Consider the following 23521-nt stretch of genomic DNA (forward strand, 5'->3'; position numbering starts at 1 on the left):
TAAATTATTTTTTCTTCATCTTACAAAAAAAATGACTGGATTTTCTGTTGGTGCTATGAACGTTCTATTATAAGAAAGGTTATTCAAACAGAAATGAAAAATAGTTTTTATTTACTAATGGGAATGGTGTTGGAGAGGTTAGGAGGTTTGTTATTGTGGTCACATTCCTGTCTCTTGACATTAAGAGTTCATGTCCCACTGCAGGGGTCTCTGGTGAATGTGCATAGATTTATAAACACTGGGTTGAGATAGAGTGGGGCTCAATGGCACTCACAGGAAAATGCTCACCAGTCTATCTAACCTCTCCCATATTTTTGAGATGCTGTTTGCATAGATCCATGTGCCTGAAGCCATTGAATCTCCCCAAAATAGCTCAAACCAGTTGGTTAAAAAAGAGAATCTGGAAAGCTCTTTCAGTATTTAGCTGACAAAAGTAGTCGACATTGTCAACACTTTAGATTGTAGAGAACCAGCTCCTGAAACCACATCATCGTTGCTCCAGAAACTGGTCTCTGTTCACTACATAAGACGACACTTGATTTATGGGTCCACAGTTCTCAAGCCAAAGGAAAACTGCATAACTGCCCAGTTAGTTCCGGATATACCTCATTTGAAAACTCCATCCTTGCTCCTCTAATCTGTTTGTGCTATTTCATCCATGCAAGCATCGTGTTTTATAAACATTGATCAAATCAGCCAAGTCCATGGGCCCCATCAACTGAACCCAACTCACTGTCTGCAGTCCCTTGCTGTCCACACTCACTGGGGTTGGAAGCAAAGGTATTGGTATTGGTATTGGTTTATTATTGTCACTTGTACCGAGGTACAGAGAAAAACTTGTCTTACAAACCGATCTTACAGGTCAATTCATTACACAGTGCAGTTACATCAAGTTAGTACAGAGCGCATTGATGTAATACAGGTAAAAAAAAACAATAACAGTACAGAGTAAAGTGTCACAGCTACAGAGAAAGTACAGTGCAATAAGATGCAAGGTCACAACAAGGTAGATCATGAGGTCATGAGGTCATGAGGTCATAGGTCATAGTCCATCTCATTGTATAAGGGAACTGTTCAATAGTCTTATCACAGTTGGGTAGAAGCTGTCCTTAAGCCTGGTGGTACGTGCCCTCAGGCTCCTGTATCTTCTACCCGATGGAAGAGTAGAGAAGAGAGAATGTCCTGGGTGGGTGGGGTCTTTGATTGTGCTGGCTGCTACACCAAGACAACGAGAGGTAAAGACAGAGTCCAAGGAGGGGAGACTGGTGTCTGTGATGCGCTGGGCCATGTCCACAACTCTCTTCAGCTTCTTGCGGTCTTGGGCAGAGCAGTTGCCATACCAAGCCGTGATACATCCAGATAGGATGCTTTCTATGGTGCATCGGTAAAAGTTGGTGAGAGTCAAAGGGGACAAACCAAATTTCTTTAGCCTCCTGAGGAAATAGAGGCACTGGTGAGCTTTCTTGGCCATGGCATCCACATGGTTTGTCCAGGACAGGTTGTTGGTGATGTTCACTCCCAGGAACTTGAAGCTGTTAACCCTCTCGACCTCAGCACCATTGATGTAGACAAGTGTATGTATACCGCCTCCTTTCCTGAAGTCAATGACCAGCTCTTTAGTTTTGTTGACATTGAGGGAAAGGTTGTTGTCATGACACCATGTCACTAACTCTCTATCTCCTTCCTGTACTCCGATTCATCACTGTTTGAGATACGGCCTACAACGGTGGTATCATCTGCAAACTTGTAGGTGGAGTTAGAGCATAATCTGGCCACACAGTCATGAGTGTATAGGGAGTAGAGTAGAGGGCTGAGGATGTAGCCTTGAGGTACACCAGTGTTGAGAATAATCGTGCTGGAGGAATTGCTGCCTATCCTCACTGATTGCGGTCTGTTTGTTAGAAAGTCAAGGATCCAGTTACAGAGGGAGGTGTTGAGTCCTAGGTCTCAAGTTTGTGACAAGATTTGGTGACAAGCTTGCTTGGTATTATTGTATTGAAGGCAGAGCTGTAGTCAATAAACAATAGTCTAATGTAAGTGTCTTTACTGTCCAGATGCTCCAGAGCTGAGTGAAGGGCTAGGGAGATGGCATCCGCTGTAGACTTGTTTCGGCGATAGGCGAATTGCAATGGGTCCAGGTTGTCTGGTAGGCTGGAGTTGATGTGTGCCATGACCAACCTCTCAAAGCACTTCATGATGGTGGATGTCAGAGCCACTGGTCGGTAGTCATTGAGGCATGTTACCTTACTTTTCTTTGGTACCGGGATGTTAGTGGTCTTCTTGAAACAGGAGGGAACTTGAGATTGAAGCAGGGAGAGGTTGATTGAGGTGACCCCGTGCTGCCGGAGGCATTTGGCTAGGTGTAGTGAGGTCACAGTGGTGACCTGGCTTTCGCTGAGGAACCACCCTCCAGAACGCACCGACAACCTTTGACAGGAGACAAGGCTGTGCTGGGGCCTCACCTCCTGTCAAAACTTATCTGGGCTTTATAACAGGTTTCAAATGTTTCTGATATTCAGAGACATTTAAAAATTGTTAATACTGCTTTAAATGAAAATTTTTGAAAAACATTTAAAAAATAAAATTCAAATGCATTAAAACACTAAGAAATTACTAAAAACATTAAGATAATTAAAAACTGATGTTCCATTTAATCCACAGTGCCGGGTATCCCCACTCAAATCAATGGAAACCCTCCTCCTGCATCAAGTCTGGCTGGTGTAGGGTGAAGAGGCGGATTCCCCAGCATAGTCCTGGAGTCTTAAATTTCAGGTAATCCTTACCTCCTGTGTTTCCCTCTCTCTCTCTTTCCAATCTACCTTTGGTCCTCCCATTTTTATTCCCTTTCTCATAACAACCCCTCCAGCCCTCATCACCCATTTTCTTCCTCTCCTCTTCCTGGTTCCGTCCACCTGTTTCTCACACACTTCACCCACCGGATAGCCTCCCCAATCTGGTTTCATCTGTTCTTCTTCTCTCCCTTCATGGTTCCCATTATCACCTGATGAAAAACACTATGATGCTGGAGGAACTCAGCAGGCCAGGCAGCATCCGTGGAGAAAAGCAGGCAGTCAACACTTTGGGTCAGGACCCTTCTTTAAGACTGAAGATAGGAAAAGAGGAAGCCCAAGATGTAGCGGGGGGGGGGGGGGGAAGCAGAGCAGTGATAGGTGGACAAAAGAGGGGAGGCAGGGTGGACACAAGGTGGTGATAGGTAGATGCAGGTAAGAGATAGTGATAGGCAGGTGCGGGGGAGGAGGGGAGAGCAGATCCACCGGGGGATGGGTCAAAGGTAAGGAGAAAAAAAGGTTAGAAAAAAAGAGACATAAGATAGGAAAGGGAATGAAAGAAGAGGCATGGTTGGGGCTGTGTGTGTGGGGGTGGGTGAGGGGATTACTTAAAGTGGGAGAATTCAATGTTATGCCGTTAGGCTGCAAGGTTCCAAGACAGAAAATGAGGTGCTGTTCCTCCAGTTTGTGCTTGGATTTCTCCTGACAGTGGGCGAGGCCGAGGACTGACATATCTGTCACGGAGTGGGAGGGGTGTTACGTATCAGCAACAATAGAAACATAACGAGTCATGTTTAAATGTTAGAATCTATTTATTAATAACTACTTGTAATAATAAGGGAAATAAAAAACATTAAATATTAAACATTGACCCCAAAACATTGACCTCCCTCTCTCTCTCTCTCTCTTCATTTGTCTCTGTGTGCAATTGCCAGTATGCTCCAGTTATAGTCGTTTTTTTTCCCACAAGCCGTAATCAGGTAAAGCCACACACACACTACTACACTCCAGGTGCCTTAAAGGGACACTCACCAAGTAGCAACCTGGCTTGTAACAGGGGGAGTTGAAGTGACTGGCAATGGGGAGCTGCAGATCACAGTTACGGACAGAGCGCAGGTGTTCTGCGAAATAGTCACCTAGTCTGCGTTTGGTCTCGCCGATGTAGAGAAGGCCACACTTGGAGCACCAAATGCAGTAGATGATGTAAAGGGAGGTGCAGGTAAATCTCTGGCTCAGCTGAAAGGACTGTTTGGGTCCCTGGATGGAGGTGATGGAGATTTTGTAGGGGCAGGTGTTGCACCTATGGCGGGGGCAGCGGAAAATTTCCGGGGTGGGAGCGATATGGGTGGGGAAGGAGGAGTGAACTAGGGAGTCTCAGACAGAGCGGTCCCTGCAAAAGGCAGAAAGGGATGGAGAGGGGAAGATATGCTTGGTGGTGGGGTCCAATTGGAGATGGCGGAAGTGGCGGAGAATGATGTGTTGGATACGTAGGCTGGTGGGATGAAATGTGAGGACAAGGGGGACCCTACCCCTGTTGGGTCTGGGCGGGGTGGGATGAGAGCAGATGTGTGGGAAATGGCAGAGATGTGGGTGTGAGCTCTCTCAACCACAGTAGAGGGGAAGCCACGCTTAGAAAAGAAGTTGGACGTCTCGGATGTCCTGGAGTGGAAAGCCTCTTCATGGGAGCAGATGCAGCGGAGGCAGAGAAATTGAGAAAAAGGGATTGTGTCCTAGATATTCCAGCATCTGCAGTCCTTTGTTTCTCTCCCATTATCACCTTCCTTACTTATCAGATTCCAGCCCTTGTAGCCTTTGTGTCCCCACTTATCAGCCTCCAGCCTTTGTCTTCACCTTCAACCTCCCGTCCCCCCACCTGGAGTCTCCTAACTCCACCCTTTCCCTCCCCCACCTGGCACCTTCTGCCCATCATCCCTCACCACTCTTTGGTCCACCTATCACTTACGGGCCCTTTTCTCACTCCTCCCCCCTCTTCTTTTTACACCGGCTATCTTCCCTCTCCACTCTCAGTCCCGATGCATGGTGTCGACCTGAAACATTCACAATTCCTTCCCCCCCCACAGTTGCTGTTTGACCTGCTGATTTCCTCCAGGAGTTTGCTTTCGTTATAGTCCTGGAGTTATTGGTCTCTGCTGCCCACTGGGCCAAGTGATTGGTGATGCAGCAGAGAATGCAGACCCATCTCCCTAAATAACATTTCCATTTCCCTCTTTAATGTAGGCATTGATATTTTGCTCAGAAGTAGTTTCAAGTAGTAGTGACAGGCATGACAATATATGTTGGTAGACTATATGCCTGAAAGGAGACACATCAACAGAATGCATTAACCCTCTTCCTACGAATCACACATTTGAGGATCCAATGATATCTTTTTTCCTAATGTAGAGAGACAGTGGAATCTCTTCTGCAGCCCCATTTAAAATTACACTCAACATCAGCAAGGAATTGATTGTGGACTTCAGGAAGGGGGAAGTCGAGAGAACACACACCAATCCTCATTGAGAGGTCAGCGGTGGAAAGGGTGAGCAGCTTCAAGTTCCTGGGCATCAACATCTCAGAGGATCTATCCTGGGCCCAACACATTGATGCCATTATAAAGAAGGCATACCAGTGGCTCTACTTTATTAGGAGTTTGTGGAGATCTGGTATATCACCAAAGATTCTTGCAAATTTCTACAGATGTAAGGTAGAGAGCATTCTGACTGGTTGTATCACAACCTGGTATGGAAGCTCCAATGCACAGGAGCGAAAGAGGCTGCAGAGGGTTGCAGACTCAGCCAGCTCCATCACGGTCACAATCCTTCCCACCACAAGGACATCTTCAAGAGGCGGTGCCTCTAGAAGGAGTCACCCATCATTAAAGACCCTCACCATCCAGAACATGCCCTCTTCTCATTACTAACATCAGGGAGGAGGTACAGGACCCTGAAGACCCACACTCAGCATTTTAGGAAGAGCTTCTTCCCCTTCGCCATCAGATTTCTGAACAGTCCATGAACACTACCTTGTTATTCCTCTTTTGCACAATCAGTCTGTCTGTCTATCTGTCTATCTATCTATCTATTTATTTGTAACTTATAGTAATTTCTATGGCTGCACTGTACTGCTGCCACAAAACAACAAATTTCACGACATATGTCAGTGATAATAAACCTGATTCTGATTATTTAGCAGAGTACAGACAAGAATAAAACCTTTCTGGTTCACATGGTACAATAGAAGAAACATTGGAATGTTGTGACCTAGGCTATAATTATTTTTTAGCACAGAATGGATGACATTTTGGGCCGATTTCTTGAACCACAATGCTACTTTGTTTATTCCAGTGATGGATTGAGTGCCAGTCAATCACTTAAACCCATATCTTGTACTGTTATAGATTAAATAAATCTGAAAATAATTATATAATTCTTGATTAGTATCCAGATTCTCGATGGCTCAGGAATCGCAGTGGGCAGTACGTTGGGTTTCACTGCCTCTTGGCCAATGCCACTGGAGAGCACATAGAGGCTTGAGTGAGGATTGAATTAGGTTCGAACATAATGCTATGACAACTGAATTGATTCAAACGCTAGAAGGGTAATTTCTTTGTTTCTGTTTTTTCTGTTCAAAATGGGCAGTTGCAGGACCAAAATTTCACATTTGGTTGGAACTTCTCGGTTCCTGTCCTCTGTGTTTTCAAGCAGACCTCGATCCAGGCTAAATGATAGTTTATGGACCCTGTAGTTACTTTTTCCTCTGTCACTTTGCTCCACCAGTTCTTACCCTTAGCCTTAAGATAGAAGTGTCACTAGCTACTCCCTGTGGTGTTTAAAGGAATCCTGAGCTGCTCATTGCAGCAGGAAATTTAGAGAGACTCTTCCTTGCATAAAATGAGATGTTTTTCTTTGCTACTGAGGCAATCACAATATGCTTGCAGTTGCTGAAGAATGCTCTGAACTCTTAAGAGGCTTGTGGCATCTCACTTATTTCTTCATGGGGGTCCTTCTGGCAAGATTCTCACTCTGGCAAGAGCTAGAAAGAGGAGGAGGAGAGCCAGCAGGAGAAAGTAGATAACCGAGCAGCAGCTGCAAGGAGACGTGCAGATAGAAGGAGGTGCAGAGTTTATAGGTCCATGGCAGTGTGTCTGCTACTCTGCTAAAGATGCATTAGATGGCTTCCCTAGGAAGGTTGTGCTAAAGATGCATTAGATGGCTTCCCTAGGAAGTGTGCTACCTCTGCAGAAAGGTATGTCATCTAGAAATGCGGATAGCCTCTTGCAGTCAACTACATTGTTTCCAGCTCCTTTGAAACTGCTGCTTGGTATATCAGTAATATAAATCTGGAATATGCTTGGATTAAGCAAATGACTAATGCTATGTTTCTACCACTCTTCTCACAGACAACTGGAAGCAGTAAGGTAGGGCTCTGGAATTTGCACATATTGCTGGATTTTTTTCAAGACAATGTCATTATTGACAGTATTTCTATCACTCCCAATTTCCTTTGTAGAACACATTGATTTCAGGAATTACAAGGGCTGTGAGGTTCAACCTGCTTCTCTCTGCATGGCTCACCTGGAACCCTCATCAAGTATTCGTCTGAAGCTCAGAAGAAATAATGCATCCTGGCAGGTCAGCAACACAGCCTAATTAAAGACTGTCCTGTATGATAGGGATTTGGTGTAGCTGGAAAACTACACTCTCCACTGGGACAGTGCATGGAGTAAGCATTGTATAGGGATAATCACCAGAAAAACACAACACCAATTACAGTGAATGCAAGGAAACACCAGGGGTCTGAAACTTGATTGAATAGTGGCTTAAATGAATAATTCCTCCTTCTTTGCAATGTCAGTCATACACAACATATCTTGCTTACTCTCTGCCCTCAGGTTAATTAGATCAAGTAGTATAAACTCACTAATCAGTCTATTAGTATTCGCTGTGCATAAATTTCAAAGAAGGATTATAATTTAAGAGTTTTAAACAAATTGTCCTCCTGGTGTGAGCCCCTGGTTTGTCGAGAATGGTTTTTACCTACTTTTGTGTTTTTCTGAGTCGCTCCCCTCTGGCTGCACCGTGGGAGCTGGAATGTTGCCGTGGCTCTGTTGAGTGTATTTGAGATGCTCCTGATCAATCACCAATGGAAGTTAGTTCCTGAGGGGCACAATAATGACAACTCAGCAGCTACAGGGATGGTCTGCTCTCTCCAGTTCTCTGGGAAAAAGGTGGGTGTTACTTCAAGCTCTATTCCCACTTCATTGATGCCCATGCTATTTGGATGTGACTCCACACTCTTACTGATGTGTTGGATTGTAGACTGTAACACATTCATAGAATCATTGATTCATACAGCATGAAAACACACCTGCCATCTACTACCCATTTACATTAATCCTACACTAATCATTTAGGTTGCTGAAACTGTGAGGCAGCAGCTTTATGAGCTGGACTATTGTACTACTTATTGAAACTCCTGTACATTTGGATACAGAAAGAAGCTGTATCCAAATATACAGTAGAGTATGACCAAATGTGAGAATTTGCTTTGAGGACAATATCAGGTTGTAAAATGTGTCAGTGCAAGCAGAAAGGAAGTCAGTGAAGTGAGGAAGGGTGAGAGGGATCATGCTGAGATTAGAACAGTACACCTTTGGCTAACGATTAAAGAAAGTTTCTGCATGATTGGCATATAAAGTGAGACAGCTAAAGACAGATCAATTAAGTTCAGTTACCAAAGTGATGGGTGCTCTGTACCAGTTCTTATAAGGTAAATATATATTTTTATTCATCCATTTATTTATTTATCTATCTATCTATCTATCTATCTATCTATCTATCTATCTATCTATCTATCTATCTATCTATCTATCTATCTATCTATCTATCTATCTATCTATCTATTTATTTATTTATTTATTTATTTATTACTCACATGTACATTGAAACACGCAGTGAAATGTTCTTTTTGCACTAACAATGGTGGCAGCCCGCAAATGTTGCCACTCTTCTGGCACCAACAGAGCATGCCTACAACTTGCTAACCTGTACGTCTTTGGAATGTGGGAGGAAACCGGAGCACCTGGAGGAAACTCACCCAGACACAGGAAGAACGTACAAACTCCTTTCAAACAGCGGCTGGAATTGAACCCAGGTCGCTGGCACTGTAAAAGCATTACGCTAACTGTTACACTATGTGCGAGGTACTTCAGAGCTGGTAGCACTGACAAAACTGTACTCTAATGTGAATCATCTCCGACTTTGGAAAGGAAAGCAAAAATTGGGAAGAGAAAGCATGACAGAATATCAAATGTTCACTTTATTTATTGGAAGAAAGCTCAAACACTATCAATGGCAGAAGCAATACCAACAGCAAGGCCTGGTTGAGTTGATAGTTCTTGACAATATTTTCATCGAGCACTTATCTAGACATCCAGAAAAGAACTGTGATTGGAGTTTTCTGAAAAATTCTTTCTTTAATTTTAGTTTTACAATTGCAATTTTGACTTTCCTTGTGGTATTTTAATTTCTCAAAATACCAGCACAAATTCAAAAGGAAACGGTTAAATTAAACTACACCTGCTGTGATCTGCGTTAAGCACTCATTGTGAAAAATCCTTCACATTATTAGAATCAGAATCAGGTTTATTACCACTGACATATGCTGTGAAATTTGTTGTTTTGCGGCAGCAGTACAATGCAAAGACATAAAAATTATTGTAAGTTACAAAAATAAATAAATAGTGCAAAAGAAGAATAACAAGATTGTGTTCACAGGTTCATGGACCGTTCAGAAATCAGGGGAAGAAGCTGTTCCTAAAATGTTGAGTGTGGGTCTTCAGGCTTCTGTACCTCCTTCCAGATGGTAGTAACGCGAAGAGGGCATGTCCCAGATGGTGAGGGTTCTTAATGATGGATGCCACCTTCTTGAGACACCATCTCTTGAAGATGTCCTCGATGGTGGGGAGGGTTGTGCCTATGATGGAACTGGATGATTCTACAACCCTCTGCAGCCTCTTTCAATCCTGTGCATTGGAGCCTCCATACCAGGTGATGATGCAACCAGTCAGAATGCTCTCCACCGTACATCTGTAGAAATTTGCAAGAGTCTTTGGTGACATACCAAATCTCCTCAAACTCCTAGAAGGGTCCTGACCCGAAATGTTGACCGCCTGCTTTTCTCCACAGATGCTGCCTGGCCTGCTGAGTTCCTCCAGCATTATAGTGTTTCTCCTTAAACTCCTAATGAAGTATAGCCACTGGTGTGCTTTCTTCGTGATTGCATCAATGTGTTGGGCCCAGGATAAATCCTCTGAGATGTTGACACCCAGGAACTTGAAGCTGCTCACCATTTCCACCACTGGCCCCTCAAGGAGCACTGGTGTGTGTTCTCCCAACTTCCCCTTCCTGAAGACCACAATCAATTCCTTGGTCTTGCTGAGGTTGAGTGCGAGGTTGTGGTTGCGACACCACTCAACCAGCCGATCTATCTCACTCCTGTACACCTCCTCATCACCATCTGAGATTCTGCCAACAATAGTGGTGTCATCAGTGATTTTATAGATGGCTTTTGAGTTATGCCTAGGCACACAGTCATGAATGTGGAAAGAGTAGAGCAGTGGGCTAAGCACGACATCCTTGAGGTGCGCCTGTGTTGATTGTCAGCGAGGAGGAGATACTATTACTGATCTGCACTGACTGTGATCTCCCGAAAAGGAAATCGAGGATCCTGTTGGAGAGGAAGATACAGAGGCCCAGGTTTTGAAGCTTGCTGATTAGTACAGAGGGATGATAGTATTGAATTCTGAGCTATAATCAATAAACAGTAGCCTGATGTATGTTTTGCTGTTGTCTAGGTGCTCCAAAGTCGAGTGGAGAGCCAGTGAGATTGCATCCGCTGTAGACCTGTTGTGGCAGCAGGCAAATTACAGCAGGTCCAGGTCCTTGCTCAGGCAGGAGTTAATTCTAGCCATAACCAACCTCTCAAAGCACTTCATCACAGTAGATGTGAGTGCTATTGGGCGATAGTCATTGAGGCAGCTCACCCTGCTCTTCTTGGTTTGATGCCCTTTTAAAGCAGGTGGGAAATTCTGACTGCAGCAGTGAGAGGTTGAAGATGTCCTTGAACAGTCCAGCCAGTTGGTCAGCACAAATTTTCAGTACCCTGCCAGGTACACTGTCGGGGCCTGATGCCTTGCCAGGGTTCACCCTCTTGAAGACATTCTGACATTGGTCTCCGAGACAGAGATCACAGGGTCGTCAGGTGCTGTGGGGATTCGCACAGGTGTAGTGTTATTCTCCCTTTCAAAGTGTGCATAAAAGGCGTTGAGCTCATCGGGGAGTGAAGCTTCACTGCCATTAATGTCGTTAGGTTTCACGTTAAAGGAAGTAATGGCATGCAAACCCTGTGCTAACGTGTGTCCAATTGTATCTCTAACTTCACATGGAATTGCCTTTTTGCCCTCACAATGGCTTTCTGTAGGTCATACCTGGATTTCTTGTAGGGTTCTGGATCGCCAGTCTTGAACGCCACAGATCTAGCCCTCAGCAGATTGTGAATCTTCTGGTTCATCCAGGCCTTCTGGTTATGATTCAGTATGGAGCAGGAAAATAGAAAATTTAGATTTAGCTCAGGTTTAAAGGAAAAAAAATGGAGGAAGAACATGTTTATGATCTATTTGTATAAAGAAGTCAGCTTTAATGGCAGGTATCTGTTATTTTTGTCAAACTACTTAGAACAAAGTTCATGATCTCTCCTTATATGTTGGGAACCACGTCATTAATCACCCACTTTCTTACTTGCATGGAAAAATATAGGTAAAAAATGAGGTCAGAAATCGTGAGGAGTAACTTAGTAGTCGTGAGTTAAATCCTTTATTTCTTGTACTTCTGACAAGAGAATGGATCAATAAACCTCAAAATCAAATCTGGTTCCAAGAGTGTTCACTGGTGCACTTGTCATTTTCTGATTGTTGTTTTTGAAATAATTTGAACTGTGATTGAGCATCACAAACCCCATAAACATTCATCTTCCAGACATATCCCATGACTAACGCTTTTGTTTGCCTCCCTGACCTAATTTTTCTACATGTATTTGATACTTAGTTTAAATTCTGATACGTTACTTCATATACTAACATATACTCTATTCCTAACCTTAAATTTGTACAAGTTGCTTGCATAACAAAATATCAAGCTACAAACTCCTTTGGCTGCTTTGTTGTTAGAAGTGTTAATTTGCTAATGTGGTACAACACAACACAGTTGAGCCAGAGGAGTGATCATGACTTAGAGGGTTACTGATAGCAGCATCATCATATTAGGAAAGAGTTGTCAAAAGCAGCAGAAAAAGATGAAGGTATCCTTGTGCACTTTGCAAATTTGTTCAGGTTCAGGAGAGGTTCTGGAATTGAATATCCATTTAATTTTGTCAACCAATACCAAATAGTGCTGTGTAGCAGGGGAGACAACTTGGGTGGAAACATTTTCTTTGAATTCTTAATAATCATGTCAACACATCTTAATCTCTCAGGAGGAAGGCAAATTCTATGCATGGTAAATCCTGATTAAAATAGAATTAGGATTTTACCCTTCCATTGCTGATTTACTCAAAATATACATCTTTTATTTCTTACAGTTTTAGAACTGTTCTCTGGTGGAGGCAGCTGAGCGGTACAGTATTATGGTTTTACTTCAAATAAAAAGTGCATGTTACCCTTCACAGGTAAAATCCTTCTCCCATCAGTAGTTTGCTTTTGTGTGGAAATATTGCCTCACTTGTACGATTATCTAAATGTGTGAATTAGATTGTAATGTAATACTTTTATATGCAGGTGTCATTTATTAATGTACCATTATGCATTATTGTAAATAGTTGGACAACGAATGTTTATCCATATAGCCTATGATGAACATTTAGTTTAAATCATTTATATTATCAGTAGGTTAACACATATTTTAATTATGAATGGAACATGGGCATCAATGTCAAAGTGAGCATTTCTCAATCACCCTTAACTGTCATTGAGAAGAGGGAGGAAAGCCACTATTTTCAACCATCATGGTCCTTAAAGTTAGGCAGGGAGTTCCAGTTTTTAAATCCAGCAATGATGAAGAAGGGTGATATACTTCTAAGTTAGCATAATGGATGACATGGAGGGTGGTACCATGCCCATCTGCCTGCAGTCTCTGTTCCTCTAGGTGGTCGAAGTTGTGGATCTGGAAGGTGCTGTTAAGTAACTTAGTGAGTTACTGCAGTGTATTTCATATTACGCATACACTGCAGCAATTGTGTAGTAGTGGTGGAGAGAATGAATGTTTATTTGGATGGAGATCAAGTGACCTGCTTTGTTGCTGATATTGACAAACCCTTTGAGTGTTGATGGAGCTGAACTCATCAAAGCAAGGTGGGAGTATTCCATCACACACCCTGCTTCTGCCTTGCAGATAGTGGGAATGCATTGGGAAGTCACTCAACATAGCATTCTAAGCAGACTAAGCTTCTCATCTGCTATTGCAGATGTAGTATTTACATAGATGATTCAGTGAAGTTTCTGATCATTGTTGGCCCCTAAAATATTGGTGACATGGGGACTGGATATGATGCCATTAAATGTCATTGCTTTAAGAGATGGTCACTTCTTGGCACTTGGGAGGCATAAATGGTATTTGTCATATCAGCATATGGTTAATTACTGTTCTGTTCCTATTGTGTATTTGTCTTGTTTTATTCCTTCTGTTGAAACAACAAGTGTAAATGTTCAGTGATGTAGACAGATATAAATAACTGTGGGATTTTGCTGCGTGAGGTGATGATTTGTGTGATTTAAGCTCAATAAAAAGCCCACAAAGATGGTGGTATAAGCCATCTAGGAAATAAAGAACCCACCAGCATGTTCTTTGCCATCTATAAACTGCCACAGTTCAGGAAGCCACTTATTGACCTGACAAGGGAACTTAATTTCATGAAATTAAAATTAAAATTTCATTTCATGAATTTAAAATTCTGAAAAATCTTGTGACCATTTGAACAGGAAAAAAGCTAACTTTTGGAATATCACACAACTTTTGCCCAGATGATGTGTTAATGCAATTAATACCAAAGCTGTAAAGAACCACAATGACATGGGTATATGCAGCATTACAAGAATCTAATTATGGTTACAATAAATACAAGAACAAGGCATATTTTATTTCACTGAACTGGTTGAATAAATTCACAGGTCAAGGTTATCATCCATTCTGCATGTGGTTCTGTAGGTAAGATAGTATACGTGGAAGCAACATTTCTGTTTAGTAGAGGACCATAATTGTCTGTATCAGACTAAAAATATTTGACCAAATTTATCTATCAGAGCAAGCATATTTTGCCCAAATTGATATATCTCTTTAAGTAAGTGTCTTACTGAAAGGGATGTATTTAAGATGGTGTTGTGTTCACTGGGGACTACAGTACTAAGAGTAGGTACGAAGTTAGGTTTCAAACCTACTAACTTTCTCTAAGTAAGGGCAAAGAAGACATCATTCTCAGCTAAAATTAACTGAGACATTGATAATGTTCTATTTATGGACTGAATTGGAATTTGAGTGTCCTGATCCAAACTTTGTCAAGAATAAGAAAACTGGATGATATCAACATATTTAAATAAAACTAAAGAAAATAACAGGGAAGCAAGGGATTTCAAATAATAGGCAGGATTGTTTCATTCAGTCTATGCATTAACCAAAATGTCAACAAGGAGTGGACATTATGCACCTCATGGTAGAATCTCTGTTAGTGATTTAGTCAAGATGTTAATTGTCATATTTGGACTTATTACAAAAAGTAATTGGAGACAGCAGGGAAAAACAGATTAATCTTTGTAATCCATGTAGCCAAATGAAGCTTGAAGTCTCCATTGGAAAACTGTAGAAGACTTTTCTCTGTCTCGGAGGCCGATGTCAGAACATCCTTCAAGAGGGTGAATCCTCGCAAGGCATCAGGCCCTGACAGTGTACCTGGCAGGGTACTGAAAATCTGTGCCAACCAACTGGCTGGGGTGTTCAAGGACATCTTCAACCTCTCACTGTTGCAGTCAGAGTTTCCCACCTGCTTCAAAAAGGCATCAATTATACCGGTACCCAAGAAGAGCAGGGTGAGCTGACTCAACAGCTATCACCTGGTAGCACTCACATCTACTGTGATGAAGTGCTTTGAGAGATTGGTCATGGCTAGAATTAACTCCTGCCTGAGCAAGGAACTGGACCCACTGCAATTTGCCTAACGCCACAACAGGTCTACAGCGGATGCAATCTCACTGGCTCTCTACTCGGTTTTGAAGCACCTAGACAACAGCAATATATACATCAGGCTGCTGTTTATCGACGACAGCTCAGTTTTGAACACCATCACCCCCTCAGTACTAATCAACAAGCTTCAAAACCAGGGCCTCTGTACCTCCCTTTGTAACTGGATCCTTGACTTCCTTATCAGGAGACCAGAGTCAGTGTAGATAGGTAGTTACATCTCCTCCTCGTTGACAATCAACACAGGCGCACCTCAAGGATGTGTGCTTAGCCCACCGCTCTACTCTCTCTACACTCATGATTGTGTGGCTAGGCACAACTCAAATGCCATCTAAAAATTTGCTGATGACACCACTGTTGTTGGCAGAATCTCAGACGGTGATGAAGAGGTGTACAGGAGTGAGATAAATTGGCTGGTGAGTGGTGTCACAACAACAGCCTCACACTCAACGTCAGCAAGACCAAGGGATTGATCGTGGACTTCAGGAAGGGGCAGTCCGGAGAACATGCACCAGTCCTCATTGAGAGGTCAGCGGTGGAAAGGGTGAGCAGCTTCAAGTTCCTGGATGTCAACATCTTAGAGGATTTATCCTGGGCCCAACGTATTGATGCAATCATGAAGAAGGCATGCCTGTGGCTCTACTTCATTAGGAGTTTGAGGAGATTTGGTATGTCACCAAAGACTCTTGCAAATTTCTACAGATGTACGGTGGAGAGCATTCTGACTTGTGTCACCACCTGGTTTGGAGAGTCCAATGTGCAGGATCGAAAGAGGCTGCAGAGTGGTGCAGACTTAGCCAGCTCCATCATGGGCACAACCCTCCCCACCACTGAGGACACCTTCAAGGGGCAGTGCATCAAGAAGGAGGTATCCATCATTAAGGACCCTCACCATCCGGGACATGCCCTCTTTTCATTTCTACCATTGGGGAGGAGGTACAGGAGCCTGAAGGCACTCATTCAACATTTTAGGAACAGCTTCTTCCCCTCCGCCATCAGACTTCTGGACGGTCCATGGACCCTTGAACACTAACTTCTAGCCCTTTTGCACTATTCTTTTTGGTAACTTAGGATAATTTTTATGTCTTACACTGTACTGCTGCTACAAAGCAACACATTTCACGATATATGTCAGTGATAATAAACATGATTCTGATTCTGATTCGTATGTGTATATTTACCACAAAGTTATAACAGTAGGAAAGATGAAGTTTTGCAGGTAAACCTATAGAAAATATTGTACAAGTTATTGTTTTATTGCGCAAACTACTTCACATCAGACAGTGTCCTTCAATATAATGGAATTGATGATACTGTAATTTGGCACAGCACCATTTTAGACCATTCATATTCTGATCCATAAAGATGACGGAGAACCTACATGTTCTGATTTCACTTGATGTTAATCTGTTATCTTTCATACACTTCATACATCACTGTGATCTATTACCTGGCAAGTGTTTGTTGAAAACAATTACTTTAGCAGTTAACTTGATTAGGAATGGACTCCTCGTTGATTAATCTTTCCTGAGCCAAACAGCACTGAGACCAATTTTGATGGCCCTAAGTGAGGAAAACAATTGAACCTAAAGCCTCCTGTCTGAATATATTTCTTGGTACTACACTGTTTGTGTTAACTGAGTTTTTGGAGGAACCAATATCCCATTTGTCTGAACCCCGAGTTCTGATAAACCTTACTGAAAACCTATTTTTATCTTAAGTTTCTTGTGATGCTATCTTTTAATATATTTGTTCTTCTCTTGTTAATTACTGAAATTATATCTTTACCATTAAACAGGTAAGAGATAAAAAAGGAATTAAGCTAATAACTTACCCAGAAATATATGCAAATTTATTGAGACTTAAATAAAGTTTTGTGATGATCCAAGGATTAATTCAATGCCATCATTGACATAAAAGGGAAGGTTTATCTGCATAATTTGTTTTTAATCTAAATTGCCAGAAGATCTCAAATCTTATTATAATTTATGACTTTATGGAGTCTCACTTAATATTTGAATGAGAAAAAAATTCCAAAATCTTAAAGGTATTTAAAATGATATGGCTTTGTATTATTTGTAAAATACACCATGGCATATGTTCTGAGATGTCTCAGCAGCTACAATGGTGTGAACGTTATCCCTATCTGGAGCTTATTCAAGGTCTGACTTTGGAATCTTTACAGCACTGATTTGTTGCAGCACCATGTGACTAATTCTGTCAAACTAGTTTTCGATTTACAAGTGGACTCTTTGATTCATTAGTATTTGCTTTAAACCACCTGGTTGGGACAAACAGAATCTGCTTTCTTTTCAAATGTCATAGCTGTCAGGAGGGAAATAAATCTGGCAAAAATATGATAGTACAGCCTTGTTTGTGGATGCTGAATATAGTACGGCTACAAGAGCCTAATCATTTCCAAATTATTTCCAGAGGTCTGAGATTTCTAGCATGCTGGAACAATGCAGATGTTTTCCTTTTATTTCAGTCTTTTAAGAAACAAAGTAAAATTCTGCAAAATAAACCCCCAAAGAATTCTCAATCAAAATGTATTACAAGTATATTCCACAGTTAGGGTTAATTAGAGGTTTTCTGTGATTGTCCTTGGCTTTTAATGTCTGCGTTCAAAAGAATGATGTGGAAAATGCCCATGATGGCTGGCTGACGAAACTTTTCATCTGTGTGATATTCAGAGGAAATGCCAAACTAATTGAGAGTAGTAAGGAAGGATCCCACCAAAGAAAAAAGGAGCATTTTGGTCACGTATGCATGCATTATTTACTGCCTATCCTGTATATTCAATCTTCCTCATTAAGGATTGTAACAATACTAAATGCTAGCTTTTGTTGTTTTTCTATTGGCAGAATATGCAATAATTATTTAAGAATGTGGACAGAATGCTATTGGCAGCTTAGGGGATGTACAATTGTTTTAAATTCATGAAACCACAGAGTAAAAGGCAGAAAAAGCTGGAAATACATGTTCATGTTCAATGAGGGAGGTAGCATAGAATACTACCATTAAGGCAACATTCAATGATGTTCTTTTCCTCTGATTTTGTAAATTTGGTAGATTTAAAATATTCTCATAGTTAATTTAACTGGAATTTCAGACAATGAAGATCATTAATATTATTCTTTGGCTGCACTACATTGCTTGAAGCAGCCTCCCTATAATGGACCTCATGGTTTACAGTATGAAAGGCTATGTTTGGGCAATCAATGCATTCTGCTGAAGTACTGAGGGAAGGTCTTGATTTTCTTGGCATCATGTAAGCCAATATGGATGAGATGAAGCATACTAATCATTGTGTTTTGGTCAGTAGATTCCGACCTCTGCTGATCCACTTTATATGCAACACTCCAGAACACACAAAGGCTTTACATCTAAAATATTAATTTGTTTTTTCTCATCATAGACATTGGAACACCTTGTAGAATTATCTTTCAGACTTTCAAACTATGTAGTTTTTCTTTGTGTTGAAATTTTGAATTCAACATTTGAGTTTATAAGCATGTGGATGTTTTTACAGAAGGAGAACTCCCTAGATGGACTCTTGACCTTACAATCTACCTTGTTAGCATCTTGCACCTTATTGTCAACCTGCACTGTACTTTCTCTGTAGCTGTGACATCTTTTTTTTCTGAATTCTGGATTGTTTTACCTTGTACTACCTCATTGCACTGTGCAATGAATTGATCTGTATGAACGGTATGCAAGACAAGTTTTTCACTGTACCTGGTTACAAGTGACAATAATAAACCAATACCAATACCAATTTCAGCTGGACAATCTCAGGAAAAACTGCATCCTGCAATTGTTTCCACCTTTACAGGATTATTGTGGGAATTGAAATAATCACAGACTACCCTTTTGCTGATATCAAACTATTTTCTGTAACTCTCCGTCTGCTCTTTTCCTCTTTTTTCTAATTATTCTCTATACTGCTTTGTATTTATTTTCACCTCTGTGAAATACTTTCAAAAATATACCATGCTTCATTAAAATAAATGGAAAAATTAATGTTGCAGATAAACTTGACATCTGAACAAGGCGAAATGTTAATCCTTATTCAGAATAATCCAACAGAATGGAATAATTAGGAAGAATGTTTGTGCATGTGCAAAAACTAACAGGATGTTCTATTAATCAGATTTAGGTTTCTATACATTCAAATAGAGACCTAAACAGTTCAAATGACAGAGTTAACCTTGTGTTTTACTGTAACGATGCCTATGGAATTTCCCAGTAATCAACTCCAAGTAATTTCTTAATAAGCCCTTGGTGATTATGTCACCATCATTAATCATTCAATATGCATCAGCAATTCAGAGAGTACTGACAGCTGGCATGCATACTGACACACATTGTTGGACCAAGAATAGAACCATATAACCCTAACATAAACAAAATATAGAATAACAAATGACAGATACACAAGAGTGATTTTCAAGTGATTTAATTCACTTGGGGTCTGGATGGCTGTTGTGAAGTGCTGAAACTTTGTTCTTTCAATTTATGTCATTGTCTCCCTGATTCAAATATTGTAATCACACTCAGCTATCTTCTACACTACTAGCTGATTATGGTTTATACTTAAAGGTTTTGATAATAAATAATTGTATAAATATTGGGTGTCACAGTACAATTGTATAAAGCACATTGAATAACATCATCCAATTGTAAGCAAACCACTTATGCATTTTTCCTGTTGCAATTTGTCAGTGACTTTTACTGGAACCTTACAATTTAAATTTTTTTTTACAAATCTACTGGGAATCAAACAATAGCAATCAACAATATACAAGCAGAGTTTAACCTTAGAAAGAAAGAATGGCTGAACCTGTGAGAGAGAACAGGCATGGAGTTTTACCGTCACTCTGCTGAAGGCCCTGATGAAAGGGATGGACAAGAAGGGAGGTGTCCTGCTGGGAGATATCCTGCTGGAGAAGGAAGTGGGAGAAGTGAGCCTTGGAAGCCAATGCCAGGAGTGCAGACCAAAGACTTGAATGGGGCAAGAAGTTGAATGACCTCAAATGAATGCACCTTCAAATGGCATGTCTTGCATCACCAGTAGCCTCATCCACCACTCAAATCACTACACCCAAATTTTCATTTAAGTGATGATGATTTTTAGAATTGGAATTTAAGCCTAAAGTTAAGAGGCCTTACAAGCTGGTAAATTGATTTATTATTGTCACATGTACCAAGGTACAGTGAAAAACATTGTTTTGCGGGCCATCCATACACATCATTTCATTACAACAGTGCATTGAGGTGGTACAAGGGAAATCAATAACAGAATGCAGAATAAAGTGTTACAGTTACAGAGAAAGTGCAGTGCAGGTAGACAATAGGGCACAAGGCCATAACGAGGCAGATAGTGTGGTCAAGAGTCCATCAAATGACAAACCTCAGGACAATGTTAATGTTTCTAACTCTAACCAGAAAAGATTCATGTACACAGAAGAACAAACACAGCCTAGGAGGCATTTATAGCTACAAGCAGTAAGGTCCTTGCCATCCTCTGAGAACAGACTTGCAGCTTCAGCTGTTGGCAGATTTCTGTGTTGATCTCCTGAGTGAAACATTGGTTGTTGCTGAGATTTCAGTTGTTCCCTAAACATCCTGGGAAGAATTGGCCTCATGTTAAGAGCCATCCTTCTCTGTGTGAACTCATGTTTGAGAGCAACTGGTTTGTGTTAAACCTGTAATTCAGTAAGAGGTAGTTCTCCCCCAGCTACACCATTCCCTGTTGACATTAGGAACTTGAAAAACTATGAAAATTGTAGTAACAGGCAAAAAAAAAATGGAATCTACTCACCTGTAAGGAGATCACAATCCTCTTAAATGATACTGATACAGGTCTTCTCTCCGCTGAAAGTGTGTTCAACCTATTGGGAATTTAGAAATAACATATTTATCCAGAGTAGTAACAATATGGAATTTGCAACGAGAGCAAAGAATATAGATATATTTGGGGAAAGGCTAGATAATCATGAGGGAGAAAGGAATGGAGAATTAAACTGAGAGATTTACATGAGGAAAGATGGGAGGAGGCTTAAGTATAGCATGGACTGATTGGGCTGAATAGCCTGTTTCCGTGCTATGCATCTTATGCAATTCCATGTAAACCACTGTGAGACCAACAGGGGATCAGTATGACCTGGCAATGGAACTAGCATCAAATTACCCCAGCACACTGAATGCTGTGCTGCTCTGCTGGTTGTGGACAGAGCAGCGTAGCATTCAGTGTGCTGGGGTAATTTGAGTACAATTCACATCAGAATTGGGTGGTGTTGTGTCGTGTCACAGCTGGCAGAGTTGCTGCCACAAAGTTCCAGTGACCCAAGTTCAATCCTGAGCTTTAGTGCTGTCTGTGTGGAGTTTGCAATTCTTCCTATGACTGCATGGGTTTCTCCCAGGTGCTCCTATTTCCTCCTACATCCCAAAGACATTCGGATTGGTAGGTTAATGGCCACTGCAACTTTCCCCTTGTGTGTAGGTGAGTGATAGAATCTGTGGGGGAGTTAATGGGAACCTGGGGAGAATACAGTGGGATTACTACAGAATTGGTGCAAATGGTATTGTTATTAGTTTATTATTGTCACTTGTACCAAGGTACAGTGAAAAACTTGTCTTGCATACCGATCGTACAGGTCAATTCATTACACAGTGCAGTTACATTGAGTTAGTACAGAGTGCATTGAGGTAGTACATGTAAAAACAATAACAGTACAGAGTAAAGTGTCACAGCTACAGAGAAAGTGCAGTGCAATAAGGTGCAAGGTCACAACAAGGTAGATCATGAGGTCAGAGTCCATCTCATCATATAAGGGAACCGTTCAATAGTCTGGTCGCAGTGGGGTAGAAGCTGTCCTTAAGCCTGGTGGTACGTGCCCTCAGGCTCCTGTATCTTCTACCTGATGGAAGAGGAGAGAAGAGAGAATGGGTGTTTGGTGATTGGCATGGACCTCATGGGTTGGCTGGCCAGTTTCCATGCTGCACGACTCCACGACTCCAAGGCTCTGCAGACACTATTCTGAATTCCTGGCAGTGTTACTGATGCGCCGACTTTCTTGTTTCAGATGCTTGGTACTGTTGATCGAGGGATCAGTATTGGCCTGGACATGGCAAGAACAGACTGTTCATTTGAACTAACGTTATGAGTTATTTAAATCCATTTGAGAAGGGACTGAGGGCCCTGGTTTAACACTGTGTCTGAAGGACACCATGTCTTAATGTCTAATAAAAACAGAAAATGCTGGAGATACTCAGCAGGTCAGGTAACTGGTTCCTATGCAGGTTATTGACTTGAAATATTAACTCTGTTTCTTTCTCCACGGATGCAGCCTGGCCTGCTGCATGTTCTCAGCATTTTTTTTTTGTTTTCATTTGCAGTTTATTCTCATTTTTTGCCATCTTAATGTGAAATATATTTTCTCTACTGAATTGCAGTTCCAGCTTGGATTATGTGCTCAGACCCTGGAGTAGGTTTGAATCCACAACTTTCTGACTCAAAGATGAGAATTCAAAATCAAAAGGACCAATACACCAAGGATGACATCTATGGACAATTGAAGAGAGGGTGGTGGTATATGAGGAGGTAGTAGTCAGGCAGGTGGGTTGGCTGGGGATGGATGGTGGTGGGTGAGATCATGGATTTAATTACTCCAAGTTTTGGAGTAATTTAAACATGAGGATCATAATTTCAGATTTAAAACTGTACAGAAATTAGGAGCTGATGCAGTTTAACAAGGTGATGTTTAAAACAAAAGGCAAAATGCAACCAACAATTGTTTATATCAGCAGCAAAGATCTGATGTTCATTGAGTGCGGAACACGTGATGCAGGTCACAGTACATTGGGACGACTGTGACTGTGTTTCCACATGGTCTGCTCCAATGTTCATCATAATTTCAGAAGAACATCCATGGATATATCTGAGAAACAGCTTTTGCATTGTTTTTCCAGATATTGTCACCAAATTTCCAGTGGGCAGGAGCCCCGCAGAAGTTCAATCCCATTGGTTGGCAATGATAGAACCATGAACAAGTATTTGAGTGGTGGAACAGGTACAGCTTCAGTCACCTCAGTGTTAAGTTTGTTCACAGCCAAATATTAGAGGAACCGTCTTAAAGCACAAAGGCAAGGAGGAAACTGAAAGAGTCAGATGTCTGAAATCTATCCTGACTTTGCCAGGGGCAGGATGTCAATGAAGAAGAAGAAGCAATAAAGAATGAATTTTTAATAGACCAAGTGATCATGCAGGTGTTGGAAGAGAAATCATTGCCAGGAATGTTTGTTCCGTGATTGGATAGAGATCAGTGTATTGCATCACCAGATTTACATATGAACACATCTTGATCCCCAGACAAGCAGTAACCTGATTCTCTATTTCTACCGAGCATTTTGATAATCAGGTCTGTAAGCTAATTTGGCTGGATG

Source organism: Pristis pectinata, chromosome 6 (genome assembly GCF_009764475.1).
Source record: "Pristis pectinata isolate sPriPec2 chromosome 6, sPriPec2.1.pri, whole genome shotgun sequence".
Classification (NCBI taxonomy): Eukaryota; Metazoa; Chordata; class Chondrichthyes; order Rhinopristiformes; family Pristidae; genus Pristis; species Pristis pectinata.